This window comes from Dromaius novaehollandiae, chromosome 1 (genome assembly GCF_036370855.1).
Source record: "Dromaius novaehollandiae isolate bDroNov1 chromosome 1, bDroNov1.hap1, whole genome shotgun sequence".
Lineage (NCBI taxonomy): Eukaryota > Metazoa > Chordata > Aves > Casuariiformes > Dromaiidae > Dromaius > Dromaius novaehollandiae.
Genome location: NC_088098.1, coordinates 37,329,796 through 37,346,319, shown reverse-complemented (window position 1 = coordinate 37,346,319; position 16,524 = coordinate 37,329,796). Strand labels below are relative to the sequence as shown.

The window sequence follows — 16,524 nt, the reverse complement described above, 5'->3', positions numbered from 1 at the left end:
AACCCAAAGCTCAGCAAATCTTAATAAGGCCTCCACCCTGATGCAAGTTACAGTTACATATGGCAGGTTATTGCAATGATTATTTTGGGCCAGATCCTGGCCATTTCTTCATGTGGCTGACCCCAGCTAAGCGCAGGTATAGGACAGAGCAGAAGAAGTTTGAAAACCTCCTGGAGTGTCCATAAGGCTCTATAATGTCGTGGAGCAAGCAGCTGTCCTTTGTGGGGGAAAGGAAAGTGGCAGTAATAGACACTGCAATCTCGTGGGGATCCCGCTTGCTTCAACCACCCCACACTACAAACTCCTCACCCACAGAGGTCCCTTCTACAGATTCCCAGATTTGGTCCCTAAACAAGCTTCAAAGCATACATACAATAAATGTGTACTTCAAAACTGTATTCCCATACATACTTCACCTGCCTATCGTAGCACTTGTATTTCAGGACAGATATATTATTTTTCTTAAAATAGGCACCTTTTAATTAAATCCTGCAGTAAATAATGATATTCATGCTCCATGGTTGTCAAATATTTCATTAAAATCAAACTAAAATAAATACTTTTTTTTAAATGTTGTATTTTTTTCTGAGCTTGCATTTAAGTCCACAGCCATACAGACAGTCATGAATATTTCTCTCTGACATGTATTTGGCTGAGAGGGTAATATTTTGCTCTGAGTGTTTCCCACTAAACATTGTGACAAAGTTATGTTGATGCTGCACTGCAATTGGATGTTTAAACTGAAATTTAAAAACTGCTTGAACATGCATATCTTTATGATTCACTAGATCGTGCCGTGAAAGCCTCTGTATCTCAGTTAGTATTCTGTTGAATTCACAGCTACCTTAAATTTGTAGACACTGCTATCTTAGCAGGAGAATCACCCATTACATTGAGATGATTGAGGAACTATTTCTGGGTTTTACAGAGATTAACAGGACTTTACTTCCCACTATTGGAAATGCTTCTGCAACATGCTGTGCATTGACAACTGAATAAGACTGACAGACACAAGAAATTGCCATGTCCCATCAGATGTTCATTGGATTTTTACAAGTAAACGACTTCTCAGAAAGCTGCTGGGTAATGCTGTATTGAAGTAGTTACTGTGAGTACCAGAAAAGAGTGTTAACCAAGCAATCTGTGTATGCGCAGAGTATTGGTTCTGGGAGCTCTAAGGGAATGCAGCCACTCCAATATGTCTTAAGAGCCAGAGCATGCAGTTCCCACCCCAAAAATCCAGCCGTGCAGGGTAGTGTCAGGTCACGGCTTCCTTTCCTCTGTATTCCCATCACCTCATTCAAGTTTATGGTAGTTTAAAAAATGGGAATGAGTTTGGTAGACTCAAAACCTAGACTCTGAAGGCAGACTCTTGTCTTATATCATCAGATATTCTGTATTTAACACCGCAGTCATGTGGGGATTAGAAGAAAGGTTTGCTGCACTGGACAGGCATGCATGGTTAATTCATCTGTGAAGACAGCCTCTCTCACTGAATCCAGTCTTGTCAAATGTGCACTGAACGAGTCCTTGTACCATCAGTGCACATCTCTTCTTTCTTCTTGCTACATGCTTAATGCATCTCAGCAGGGCCTTGTAGGAGGAAGAATACAAGCAAGAATCACAATAACATCTTTAAAAACCTTCTTTAAATAATTCTAAAAACACTAGTGCTGTACATAAGTAGTACCTGCACATGATGTGTCATGCGGTCGGGATTCTTGATCTGTATCTGCTGCAGAGAAGTCTTACACTGAAGGCACCAGCTCTTCTTCCAAAGAGCTTGTGGGACTCTGAGCAGAGACACTGGCCCAAATCAAGATGATCCTGGCACCCTCTCCTCCCTAATCACATGACTTCCCATTAACCCTGGGCTTGGAGGTTGGTTTATTGCACTCACAGACATGGGCCCCAGCAGCCTGCTTAGATTCACACCTGCCTGTGCAGTTCTTTCCTCCTCGTTGCTCCTGATCTCCAGCATCAGCACCGATACCCGATTGGAGCACAGGGAAGGGAAAGCAGGGAAGAGTCCCTGTGCCTCACCTCACTGTTCCTCCTGGACCTTGGAGGGGTCAGGGTACATTTTGTACAAGGAGAAGATGAGAGAGCTGGATTTATTCAGCCTTAGGAAGAGACTGCTAAACGTGGATCTTCTTGCTTTCTTCGGCTACCTAATAGAGAGTGTATAGCGAGGACTGAGACAGACTCTTCCCAGGGAAAGGATGAGAAGCAAGAGGTACAAGTGGCAACACAGGAAATCTCAATTAGAGATTAAGACAAAAATTTTCACCATAAGGGCAGTCAAGCATTGGACCAGGTTGCCCAGAGAGGTTATGGCATAGGTACTCAAAAGTTATACCATCAACAGAGGTACTCAAAGCTTAACTGGACAAGGTCCTGAGCAATCTGATTTCAGTGAACCTGCTTTGAACTAGGGCCTGGAGCAGATGACCTCCAGAAGTCCCTTCCTCACTCCATGAGTCTACAATTCTACGATTACAGGTGACTTAGCTGCAGCAAATAGCAGTTTCTTAAGTGCCTTTCTCTTATTTCAATTCAGAAGTCAGCCTAACCCCCCGGTTCAACTCTGACCATCAAGGGCACTGAGCTAAGGAGTGGTGTTGCATGTGGTGAAGAGCTTGAATAATTTAAACAGGTTTCAAGCCCCAAATTGGAGTTCTGACCTGGGTTTAATATCTGATGAGGACGTGCCTCACCAAGCACGCTGCGCTTGTGCTGATAAAGGTTTGCATGCATTTATGCTACAGCTATCTATCTATCAAAAGAGTTATGTGGCAATTTAATGCTTTATGGCAAGTGGCTGATAGCAAATGAAGCAATCAAAAACCACCAAATATTCTGCTAGGCAGTAGCAGGGAAGAGGTACACGGGTCCTGTGTATCATTATCCCCTTCACTGATTTTTGGGGTGTTCTTTCTACCGTTTCTGTCTTCACAGCACAAACACACTCCTCTTCCTACTATTTACTTGTTTAGATATCATTGCACTGTCACAGCACTTGACTCTAACAAAATTAGAAAAGCAACCTTGTTCCTATGAATGACACGGCACTAGTACAACCTCCTTCTGCCGAGAAAACTGACCTTACTTCCTATTCTTGTGATCTGAAACTCAGCAAAGCATGCAGAGACAAGTCATTGTTTCCTTTCAATGGCACACCACTGGAACAAAAGACCAAGCATTCATTATGCTTAGTAGCAAATGCACCTATCCATGATGAAATAAACAGCAATTTACTCAATAAATTGCACAGATTAATGGAAAACCTCAAAACAAATGTGAGTGGTCTTGGTGGGGAAACAAAAATTGAGAAATCATATTGCCTTTGGCTACTTTAAATCAATCAGCATCAGTTGAAAAATATATGCAAATATCATTTAAGTAAATTCATCCTTCTCCACTAAAATCTGTCAGTCACAACAACAATGAACATGACTGGTCAACTAAATTTTGAATTCTGAGTACATTTTGTACTAATTATAGTATTTTATTATGTCATCAAGTGAAGGAAAACTGTCAATGTTCTCAATAATTGTGTACACAATAAATGCCTTGGAGATTGTTGCCATGAGTATTATCTGTCAAGCAAATAACAGTGCCTCAATTATTGTTTTCTTTCAGCAAATATAGAATCAACCCACAAAGAGTGACAGCGGAACAACACTGGCACCCTTATAACTCTGTAACACTGCCAAGGAATTATATAGCCAAATACCCAGATGGTGTGAATCAACAGAGCTCTACTGACTTCTCTAGAAGTAGCCCGCTTTAGACCATCTGAAGACCTGGTCCATGGAAATTACCAGTAGCTCTTCCAGTCAGTACACGGATATGGCGTTGCCCGCTGCAGTTTCGGTGTTCCAGGCGCTCCCAGTCTTAGCACAGGTCTCTCTCCAATCTGATGTTTTCCGTGCCAGCATGAACCATAACACACTGAAACACTCTCGGCTGCCATGTGGGAAAAAAATAGTCAGTCTCCAGACTAGAGAAAAGATTAGTACCAGAAATACGCAAAAAAAAAAAAAAAAAAGAAACCTGAAGGTGAATAAAATGATCCTTTTTTTTTTTCTATTAAAACTAGTATCTCTTAATTTCTAAACCACGTGTCAAGACTTTCTGGACATGAAACAGCTCTGCTACTATGTTTTATTCAATCAAGATTTCAGAGAAAAAAAATATTGTGGCTTTCACATTTACTGCAAGAAAGCAACATGCACTTTAAACCACGCTATAGGATGTTTTTTCTGACACTCTGTCTCAGTTTTCTCCTTCAGAATTTCTCTCCTTTAAGTATCTGGGAAAGGAATTTCAGATTTCAGCCCCTTAATATTATCTGGTTTGGGGATTCTAGTTCAGAAGTTGATTGCTGTGCATTTATTGCAAGAAATGGACTAAGAAGGGAACAGCATTCAAGAAAAAAGTGCAGCTTCCTGATTTCTGCAGATCTATACAGACATATACCTTTATCCTCATTTATGAGGACTGCTAGTAGCCCTGATATGGCTTTAAATTCCATACATTTTTAGGATCTTTTTGGCTCTCTTATATGCATGATAACTTCTTTCACAAAGTATTCATTTTTGATCAAGTTTTACTTGTGAAGAGAGATGTGCTTCTAAAAGCAGGATCCTCTTTTTTCAGTAAATTCCTCTATCTATCTTCTGCGTATGTAGATTATTGTAGAATAAGTTAGCTTTAACAGAGTGACTCCCTACTGAAATATGTTCATAAAAGGAAAAGTGCTGGCCCCTTTCCTGCTGTCAGCTGTAATAGGATTTTATGAATGCCTGGTGAATCTGATGCCCACACATTCGACAAATTTGTGAGATGCCTTTGAAATATTCTGTCTGAGTAACTATCAGTATCTTAAAGAACCACTGTTGTCTATTTCAGCAGCTTTCTGTCATGTTATAATTAATGAATTTTTGTGCTGATTAATTTTTTCTGTATTCATTAAAATGATACAATCAAGTCATTTGGGCCAAATACCTAATAACAGTTTTTTGTTAGGGAGTATGGTCTTTAATTTTCTTACTACTGAATAATCACAGGGGGAAAAAAATCAAATAAGAGGTTGTTTACCTGAAAAATTGCCCAGAATAGCTATTTCACTTGAAATTTATATCCTTCCTTAATCCTAAATAACTTCCAAAAGTCTTAATTTAGGGAGAAGGTAAACAATGGAATTATGCCTATGTAACTTTGTTTGTGTGTACGACCTATTTGGGTCTATTTTGGACCCCTAATGATGTATTTAAATTTCTGACCTTAAACAATTCAAGAGAAACCAGCAGAAACAAGAGCCAAGGATGGACGGCTGGGGACCAGCTCTGTGGAAAAGGCCCTGGGGATCCTAGTGGGCAGTGAGCCGGCAGCGTGCCCTGGCCATGGTGAAGGCCAACAGCATCTTGGGCTGCATGAACAGGAGCAGGGCAAGTAGACTGAGGGAAAAGATCATTCCCTTTGTCCAGCACCTGTTAGACCATATCTAGAATACTGCTTCTGCTTTGGGGCCCCCCAGCACAGGAAAGGCATCCATAAACCGAAATAAGTTCAGCGGAGGGCCACCACAATGGTCAGTGCTGGAGCACTTGCCCTGTGAGGAGAAGCTGAGGGAGCTGGGCTTGTTCAGCCTGTAGAAGGGACAACTTCCGGGGGGGACCTGACAGCAGCCCGCCAGTACCTACAAGGAGGTCATCAGGGAGATGGAGCCAGTCTCTTTGCAGTGGTGCATGGCAGGAGGATGAGACAATGGGCATAAGCTGAGACAAGAGAGGTTCAGAGTAGTTATAAAAACCTTTTCCCCATGAGGACAGCCGAGCAGGTTGCCCAGAGTAGTTGTGAAGTCTCTATCCTCGGAAGTTTTGAAGACCTCATTGTGGATCTGTATCCCTGAGCGACCTGGTCAGACCTCACAGCTGACCTTGCTTTGGGCTAGACACCTCCTGAGGTACCTTCCAGCCTGAATTATCCTGTAATCCTATATGCATCAGCAAGGAAATACACTACATAATATAATCCTTTTGTGACTGGGGCAATATTAAGTCAATGATGCCCTTCTATCCCATAAGACATGTATTGTTGTTTTAACTCTTACAGGCATATCATAAAGCATATTTAGATAGATCTTGGAAATAAACTGAAAAATTCATCATTTTTTGATTGTGAAAGTTACAAAACATGAGCCCAGCATATCTGAGAAAGATGAAATATTGCTTCACTAACATGATGATTTGTGCCAGAGCAAGAGTTTGGTTGTGGAAGAACCTCACAGAATTTCATACATGCTTTCACTTAGTGGTCCATCTACAGCTAAATACCTCATCCAAACATAGAGAACATATAGAAACACAGAGAACATGAATTAAGTATGGATACCTCGGATATTTAGACTGTAAATTTCAGGTACAGAAATTTTGGCACAATGGGATCATTGTTTCTTGATTGCATTTTTAAAGAATTATCACCAAACATATATTAATTATTAATTATTAATTATTAGCATTCTGTGATATTGCTACTAATTATTATTAGCTGATCAGAATCTGAACTTTTTAGCTGTCCCTTACCAGAACCATGGGAAGAACCCTGAACCTCAACTTCACCAACTAAAGAGAAAATATGCAGATCTATGTAACCATAGTGTAAGACCATCCCATTACTCTCCCTACAAAATCATGAAGTACAAGCTATTGGAAGCCAAGATACATGTGTTAGCTAATATTAGCAGTTTCATTTCTCAGAAAAAAAGTTTGAAAAAAATGTAAAAATACCTTATCCTGAAGCGACAAAAAAAAACCCAATTTGTAATAAAAAACAGTCTTCTCAGGTTCTGGACATGTCAAAAATAGTCAGATGCTCAGCATTCCCAGCCCTAACTGCTAATGGGATAAATCTAAAACCACTTTGTTGATTAATTAACTTATCCATGCTTTTCAAAATTAAGAAATCAAATAAAGATAAACATGTAATTTTCTTTTCTTCCATGCTTCAGCTCCCAAAACTGCTAAGAGCAGGTATGCTACAAACAGCCTCAAATGATATAAAAGGTACAGTGGATAAATACAGACAGAAAGATATCATTTAAATACTGTTTTCTATTTGTTTAAAAAAAGAAGAAGGAAATGTGAATGCAGAGGTATAAAACAGAAGGTGAATAGAGCTTTGTCCCAGAGATGTGTGACCACAGAAATCTCGCTGAAATTATTTCTGGATGGATAAGGAGCAAAGTACTGATGGCACCCTCCAGAGCCCACTTACTAACTCACAAATGGTGCTTCCTCTGCCATTCACTTCCAGGATAAACATATAAAGTCACCTGCCTCCCCAAATCCCGACAGTCTTAGGGTCTCCTTGCCCTGAAGAGACTCAGGCCAATACTGCTGCAGGAGTCCTGACCAGCGAGTCTGCAGGGATGTGGGCAAAGGAATAGGGGAGCTGAGCCACCCTCAGCCAAAAAGGGAGAGCTGCGGTACTGAATGGGCGAGGTAAGCATTTCACGTCAGCATCTGGGAGCTGGATACTCAAAAAGTAGCCATGCGGTGCCCAGCTTTTAAACATCTAAGTCCCTGAGTAGTCATGCCCACTACTGATAAGTAATACATATCCTACTGCTTACATTTTGTACTTAAATCACAGAGATCCTAATGTGGCACACGAGAGTTCAAATGATGCACTGCATTTTCTGAGGGACCAGAAAGGAAGGGGAATTACGGGGACAAAGTATCTGATCATACATTAATAGATATTCAAACAGAATTGGTTTAAATGTGAAAATCTAGCTGAAGAAATCTTTACCCACTTAATTTGGAGAGGATGTTGATAAGTGTTGTCAGTTTATTCTGCAGGGTCCCGTTGGCCATTTCTTCTCTTCCCCAGAAGCCTCCATTAACCAGTGGTGGTCCTCAAAGCATCTCCCTACTTTAGGGAGATCCCGTTGCTATTAAAGGCATCTTCCTGTCTAACACGCAGAGGACAAATCTGAGGCATGGTTTTGTTTGCCTGAAGCTGAGACTGCTTTTTTTTCAGTGTAAGATAAAGATACAACTATTTCACATCAGTAGTCACTATAGGGAACAGAAATTAGTTCAGATTCCTTTGGGAATTGTCTAAACCTAAGCCTATCAGCCGCAGGGTATTTGGACATCCTAGCTTAAAGCAGCCTTGGGATTTCATGTGGTTTATAAAGTTAGGTAACTTGAGAGCACTTGTGGAATCAGGGTAGCCTAAAACACTTATTCTTTCCTCCCTCTGACATCTGTTAGTGTGGACAGTACTCAGTCTGTTTCAGAACTGTGCACAGATTTGCAACAATATTTGTGGTTTTCAAAGAAATGGCATTAAAAATGATGCTCAGAAACAGTTTTACCTCTTGTCACATATAAAAGGTAACATAAAATTATAGGATTAATACCTAATGTGAAATTGTACCTGCATTATCTGCTTGTAAAAGAAATCAGGTCCTCCAACTATTTCATTATGGGGTCTCATCAAAAGACCTACCACCCAGTGTGAATTGACTCCCTAAATCTGTCCATGGAGGCAGCTTCAATCTGCGGCTGAAGTAACACCCTAACACCCCGCTGTCTGGGTAGATCCCTTAGTCCAGAGCCTCGCTACCATTTCTCTTTGCTTTTTCGTAGTGATCGTGCTCCAAGACCTCACTGCACTGGTAACCACAAGCGCAGAAAAGCAACAGAGAGCACTGTATAGGATGACAGAAAGCTGGATGCAGACAGGATAGCAGAAAGAAATGAATCTGATAGGCACGGGCTCAGCGTGCCAGCAGCTCAGCCGCAGTTTCTGCAGGCATGGCATGCCCTGGACACCAAGCTGACACCTAAAAGGAGAGTGATGCTGCCGCTTGGGAGATTTCTGACTCCCCAGCTGGGCTGGTTGTGAGACGGGCTCTCACAGCTCACACTAGCACTGTGCTAGGTCTGGAGAGAAGCAGGATTGCAGGCACCAACAGGGAAATGCCCGGTGAGCAAAGGGGCGGTTGAGCAGACATTTTGGGAGAGAAGGTAAGGGAGGTCCCAGATCATCACTAGATTTAGGCATCTATTTCTACACAAGTCCTTTTGCGGCTCTAGCCTGTGACTGCCTGAGTGAGTGATCTGTAGCACATTCTTGATGTCATTAATGATTAGATGGGCTTGTGCCAAGTTAATGCATTTGTCAGCCACTGGGTACTACTGTCTTCTTAGAAAGCTGGAAAAAATGCAAACAAACAGTCTCCATGTATGACATTTTTATAGTTTATCACAGCATTATCGTAATAGCTGAAATAATACTAAGAAAAATAAGGAAGAACCTTAGTACATCTGCTCAGTTTCTGTTTGTGCATCCAATTATGAGAACAATATTCCTGAAATGGAAAACTGTCACCGACAGGTACATCACTGTGCACTGGAGGCAGCGACCTCCAGTCCATGTGGATGGTTGCTGTGCCACAGCAATGGCAGGTGGCCCAAGACCTTACAGTCCTTGACCTGCCATATGGGACTCATTCATATGCTCAAGCCCTTGGCTGAATAGGGTCAGATTATTCAGAAAATGGCATGATCAAGCCCTACAGAAATCAATGTCCAAATCACCTTTACCAGCCGTCCTTCTTCACCCACTTCTTCACAGAAAGACGGTCACTCCATAAGTGAATCGACACCTCTTCTCTTTCCATCAATGAACATAACATACAGGCAGAATTTCACATAGGTAATGTGCTTCATGCCATTCCCTTAATAAGTGCAGACCACTTAATTGGAGAGTTTAAAGGGTCAAGTAATTGAAGTGAGTTTATCAAAGTAAAGGCACAGAAATTTCAATTAATGATGCTTGGCATCATACGAATTGCTCCTTTTCTGAAATACATACTAAAAAGTGTCTTCAAAGGAATTATTTGACAGTTTCATTTTATACATTTCTGTAATTATAGCCCCTAGACTTATCTCTCAACCTGCTTTATTTCCATTCACAAAAAAAGGTTGTAGAGCTTTTATTTTCTGCAGAGAAACAGAGTTTATATTTCAGTTTATTCTGACAGAACAAGAATCAGGACATGTCTAGTAAACAGTACAAAAGAGCCTTGGTTTTTGTCTGGGGAGGGGAGGAAGTTCCACTTCCTAAGCAGTGACAGTTATAGACCACACAAATATATTGACTCTGGAGACATTATAGAGTGTACATCTTACTTGTCAGATACAGGTAACTGCCTGCTTCTTCATGCACACATAAATCTTAAAATGTTCACTTTTAGCAAAAGAAAATAATCTTGCTTACAGCGCAGGTGGGTTGTGGTAGCCTAAAGTAATCTGCAAAGCAGAAAACGTCTCAGTATTAAGTCTTTCATTATCCCGTGTATGTGCACAGTTTACAATATGGACTAAATGCAGAAATATTTATTATAGTTTTATAATTGTACTTTTAGTATTTGGTTCACTGACATGAGGTTTAGAAGCTGTCCTTGTTTCTCAGTATTGCATTTAATAAAATGTACTCTCAAGTACAATACTGAGATCAAATAATGCTGAATGATCTGAGATGTTCAGACACTTGTGTCTGGCTCTCTGTACGCTACACAAAATTGCCAGAGTGTATTTACAAGACAGAAAGAGAGCATCTCAAAGGAGCTACTCTCACATTTTCTAACAACACTGCAGATTTGTTACAAGCTGAAACCTTCCATGCTTGATACTTTTTGAAGAATTGTAAAAATAAGCAAACAAGTTTAGTAATGACAAATGTTGCCTTCCAAATTCCAGTCATATTTGTTCTTGGTTACAGTGATTTCTACCAAAAAAAACCCCACAAACCTTTTGGAGTTATTTAGACACTTATCATTTTTAAGACTTAGAAATAAAGACTGGAATAAAGCCAGTCACTTGAATTGTGGAGATGTCCATTCCAAGTATATCTTTTATAGTGATCACTGCTGACTTGTCGTCAAGATCTATTGGCCTTCTCTAGTTTCTTTACTGCTGAAAAATAATTCTATTTTTCTGTACTTATCCTGATCCTTTTATAAGCTTTCTGCTTTTGTTTGCAGTATTATTTAACTTGTTCTCTTAAATAAATCTAGAGGAATCTTGGCCTCAAAATCACAATGACAATTTTATCTCCTTTATCATCTTTTCAGCTGGAATATATGCTTTCAGACCCAGTGAGTCAAATTCCCAAGTTTCCTATGACACATTGAACCATAAGTTCTTGATGAATTTCTTTGCTGGTAAGTTAAAAAAAAAAAAAAAAAAAAAAAAAAAAAAAAAAAACCTTTAATGTACTCTGTCTGATAGGTATTCAGAGAATAGTGAGTGTGTGTGCTTACTCAACTCAGAACCAGTCTAAAAAGGGAACGTGAAACGCATTAAGCGGTTTCCAGTCTTTATATCTGAGTCGGACGGCTCCTGATTAATGACCAGTTGCCAAAAGGCCTCTGCTTTTGCACTTGCAAAATGACAGTGAGTAGGTAGGTGTCTAAGCATCTGACTGCTGCTGCAATAGAAGGAATGACTGCCTTCGAATCCAAGTTCTAAATCACTAAACAGTTAAGTCCTGAAAACATTCAATGAATGAGAAAAAGCATGAGTACATGGCAAGCAGACACTGTGGCAGAGCATTGATGCAGATTGAGATTCCTGCAATGTAGATTCCATTTGAATGTTTAAAAATGAGACATTTCAAATTTGTTGTAAGACAAATCCATGCTTGGAAATTGCTGTTTGCCAAATACAAAGCGTACCTTCAGCCTCTGCCTAGATTTTCTTTTAAATTAATGGAATACATTAAGAAAAAGAGAAAAAGAAATAAATTCTTAGAGGCAAAAAACAGTGCATCCAGAATGCTCTTAAAATTTAAAGATAACACACAAAAACAAAATCACAGAAATTGTAGCAGGGCACAACAGCAGAAACTCAGAACTCATCTTAGAAAAATTTATCAAACATGGTATCTCCTTCCACACAAATGTATCCGCTCCTCCTGAGAGGTGTCCTGTGTCACTAATCTGGACCACCTTGTTCAGCAGTATCAGTGAAGGAGACATCCTCTTTGACAAGCCAGCTGCACTCTTGACAACACTGCATCAATGAACATAATTTCCTCAATCTACTTTAAACATTTTTATACCCGTATTTATATTTGGGCACCGCACAGAGAATGCAAACGAACGATTCCTCCGTGGGGAGGTGCTGAGACTTGCATACATCAGCTTGTAGGTCTGGAAGAGCATGCTGGAGACAGCGCTCACAGATCTCCTGCCAGACCTTCCAGCAAACAGTGTCAGGCGTGCGGCTGCTGGTCTCCTTAGCCTGTGGATACTCATCTGAGGTTGATCTTCCACAACGGCAGGAATGCAGTGGCTGATAAGGTGTGCGTTTGTCCGTGCCGTAACCCTGCAGGATGTCCAACCAGCGCTGAGGCAGCCTTCAGGACCAGCCCCCTTGTGCATGGCAAATGCAGCCCCAGGTACAGTGAAACCTCTCGCCAGGGCATGTGGGATTTCATATGCTCACAAATGCCCAGCCAGGCTGTATCAGGCTGTTCACAAGGTGCTTATAGAGAGTACAGTGTGCTCACCCATGCCCACCAAAGGCTGTAAAAGCACAACCGTCTAGGCTTATCCACACAGCCATGCCCGCATCTTCCTGACCCAGCTCACTACTGACTCCTGGCTCCCCTGTGCTTTCAGGATTAGGAAGGCTTCTCCTGGTCAGATTTTGCACTGGAGGTTTCAAAAACTGAAAATGTGGGAGGTGATATCAGTGGGGAGGGGGGGGGGTGAAGAGTGGACATTCATACTGATGAAATTTTATAATATTATTGCATTTTGTTCCACACTCCAAAATGCTCTGATTTTATTGGAGGGCTCTGGGCATGAAGCAGCAACAGATACAAAACATCTTACCTTTGATATATTTGTTAAACAAGATCTGTTTGGGATATTGTCCACAACCCAGAAAAATCTCCAAAGATTTCTGAAGAGCAAACGGAGACACTCTGGAGTTTTTAAGGTCCTTTGAGGCAGAAATAAGGTGCAACCTGGCGTATGACAGTGGAGCCCAATGATTAGGCCACTGCAAGAGGAACAACTTGGGTTTCACAGGCTGCTTACACTTTTCACTTTACCCAATCTTTGCATGAAATGTAGTCTGCTACCCCCCATCTTCCATGCAAGTAGGTGGGGAATAGCAGTCAGGTAACACATCAAAGTTGGAACACTATCAAAAAGGCACATACAGATTTTTCTCTTCCTTCAAAAATTTGCAAACCCAGGCAATGACAACGTCTCCCCAGGAGGTTATGAAACAGACTACAGCCATTAGCACAACTTGAATAGACTCCAGGTAAGTTTGGGATAAACAAAAAATACAGATTTGGACCCAAAGAGAGAAAATAGGCAGCAGGAGTTCAGGTGCAAAGAGATATGAAGAAAGGGAGTTCAGCTACGACGATCCAAAGGTACACCACCCGCCGTGCCTCACTTCTACATGGAGATCGACCCACAGCAGCTGCTATCCTTTTCTCTGGCTACAGCTGACTACTTATAACAGTTCGTTATAATAATTCCCTGCTGCTCCACATGGATTTTATCAGCTTTTATATTTTCCTCCAAAACATCACTTTTAATTCATCTGTTTCACTAACATTACGATTTGCAGCAAGCGGTTTAGTTTTGATCTTGGGATTTCTTACAGTCTTAACTCCTCATGCTTCCCCAAATATAGATTTAGTTCTACAATTAAATAAATACATAAGGAGTTCAGCATGTGGTCTGGGGATCATATTGCCACAAGACTATATTTAAAGACAACAAGTAATCACAGAAATCGTCTTTTCCCTTTGAAACAAATTATTTTCTCAGTGCTTTTCAACACAGCAAAGATCTAGCACACTGTACTTTTTTATTTAACATGAATAAGGAATATCCAAACAACGTGATCTGCCTATGTTAACTATGCTTTTTAACAACATATGATTTTAGAGGGCATTTTCATCCCTTCCTTCTCTCCTGTATTTTTTAACAGTCACGTTTAAGACTAGCACCAACTTTACTTCAGTAATAGACAGATACCTCTACTTACTACATTGGTAAGTAAATGAGAGTTCCACTGAGTGGTAGGAAATTGATGTGAAATACCATCTGACATGTTTATAGCAGCATTTAATTATTTAATCAATTTAATAACAGAATATTTAAACCAGCACCACAGAAATCACTGGGCATAACCAATTCAGTCTATAAATCAGACATTTTGCTCTTCTATTTTCATTCTTCAATTACATTCTAAAAACTAATCAGCAACACTTGATGAGAATGTAGGATGTAGACAGGCTATAATATGTGAAGCAATCAGATCTTCACAAGAAAATTAATTTATACAGCCACTGTTACTCTCAAACTCACACATTCAGATTTGCACACACAACCAAGCAAACAGCTCTAAGAGTATTGCTAATTGTGATTATGGCCAAATGTCATAAAACACATTTCACAAAATTCAAGGTAGTAATATCTGTGCTCATTCTCTTATCTTTTTTTTTTTTAATTTTCTTTGGCATTATCTTTGTGAAATCTTCAGGTAGGCTTTTGTTTGTTTTTGTTCTTGATTTGTGCACAAAATAATTGTCTTGTATGCCAGTATTGTTACTGAGTTTATCTGAACTTCATTAAAACCCTCTGTTAATCTTTGAATTGAATAGAATGCAAGTCAAAATGACTAATGGTGATTCTCATGAGACACAATGAGACACTTCAGTGCAAAAAGTAATAATAATAAAACTTTTAAAGAATATTCCATCAAAACTAAATTTCTCCCATTATATATCCTCATTTCAACAGGCTAAAATTCTTACTTTCAGAAAAGCAAGCAATTCTGGCACTGGAAAACCCTGTTATGTGTTACGATCACCTCTCTGTGTTTATCAGGTGTTGCCTTTCTGAAGCCTCCAGATGCTTTCTCATGCTCATGGTAGCTGCTCCTCACAGCTCCCTCCAGCACTAGCAGGAGTCGGGGACTCTTGCAAGTGGACTGGACCTCCTGGAGCAGAAATCAGTCTGGCAGACACTGGCCCGGAAACTGGGGTTGGGAGAGTTCAGGCAGCCTAGAAGAAAGCCTTTTCCAAAAAGGGAAACTGTAATTGAAGCTTTTTTTCAGAGAGCCATTAAAATCGGCATATGAAAGACAATATTACATACAAGGCACCCTATGCTGTCCTTGGCACTTCAGGACACACACTTAATGAGCTGAATTAGGAGTTGAAGGATTGTCTGGATTACTTAAATTTTAGTGAGAACTTCAGGAGCGGAGTGCTTCTTGAGTAACTGCTTTGGGCTGGCTCTCTCAGAAGTTTAATATGAGGAGCTGCAGAACAGCTGTTCAGTGTGGAATTAGGCAGGAATACTTAAATCTCTGTATCCTAAATAAGAACTAGATTTCTCCTTTGCATGGCCTTGCTACATTGAAGCAGGGAGGGGGTGGTCACAGCGGTATAAACTCACTCCAGTACATCAGAAACTGCTGGACTGAAGCACTCACAGCACACCTGAATATAAAAGAATTGTCTGGCTAAGGCTGGGAGCAGTCATTTGCATGCATGAACCATACGGCCACTGCTCCAGGTAAAAAGAGAAAACAGTTATACCAGGAAGGACATTGCATCAACCATCCAGACCCCCTCTGCCTCACCAGGTAAGAGCAGGGTCCAGGCTCAGCTCTCCTCAGACCTGCCCACCAGAGAGGGCAGGAGGGTGACCCCGGGGTGGTGGAAAGTGTAACCTCCAGCGGTGCCCACAGCGGTGCTTGAGTGTTCACTCTCAGTACAAAGACTAAGAACTCGCAAGGCTACGGCCCGGAGAAAAGGTCTGCATGCCGTTGTGTGGGGAGCAGAGGTGCCTGACGCACGCATGCCCCCAACTCCCTCCTGTAACTCGTCCACGTTGCACAACTTCCACCCCTGCAGGGACTCCAGGAGAGCAGGACTCAGGGGGTTTCGGATGCCCACCAACACAAGATCCTCCACATTCTGCTTTTGAATGCTGGCCTAGTCCCCTGGCTCACCAAAACATGTCTCATCTTCAATTTATCATTGCTGTACAAAAGTGAAGGAAGCATTTACCTTGCAATCGGCTGATTGAAAAACAAAAAGCCACATCATTCATCAATTTTGTATTTTGTATTCCAGCATAGCTTGAATTGCAAGAAATCCAATTACCCAGACACTTCTGTGGCTGTCTTTATTGGAGTATATCTCTCTGACTTCCTATTTGCCATTAAGAAAAAGAAAATGGAGGGACACACTAATATTCTGTGAGTACAAGGAAAAAAGGTAAGAAACAAAGTTACTAGCACTCCCGTGAAGCAACAAGTGCAGCAACAAATCATTCTCAACAGATGTGAGAAAAATGCAGCTTCTTTCCATAAATATGTCTATACAAGTTACATACAATAAAGTGGGAAGGAGAATAAACGAATAGATGCGTTGCCAGAAAAGTCGTGTAAAGAGCAC

General features: G+C 40.8%; 1 protein-coding gene across 5 annotated transcripts in view; it reads right to left on the bottom strand.

The window, feature by feature from the left end:
- Nucleotides 1–1,131: 1,131 nt before the first annotated feature.
- Nucleotides 1,132–16,524, bottom strand: part of TPH2 (tryptophan hydroxylase 2) — a 97,613-nt gene continuing 82,220 nt past the window's right edge. For 2 of the 5 annotated variants that reach the window (XR_010388411.1, XR_010388414.1), the window contains one exon: nucleotides 4,320–16,107. The gene's annotated coding sequence lies outside the window, so the exon portion shown is untranslated. Of the gene's footprint in view, nucleotides 1,594–3,235; nucleotides 16,108–16,524 lie in introns of those variants that run through there. The other 3 variants (XR_010388410.1, XR_010388413.1, XR_010388416.1) reach the window with 3 other exon arrangements.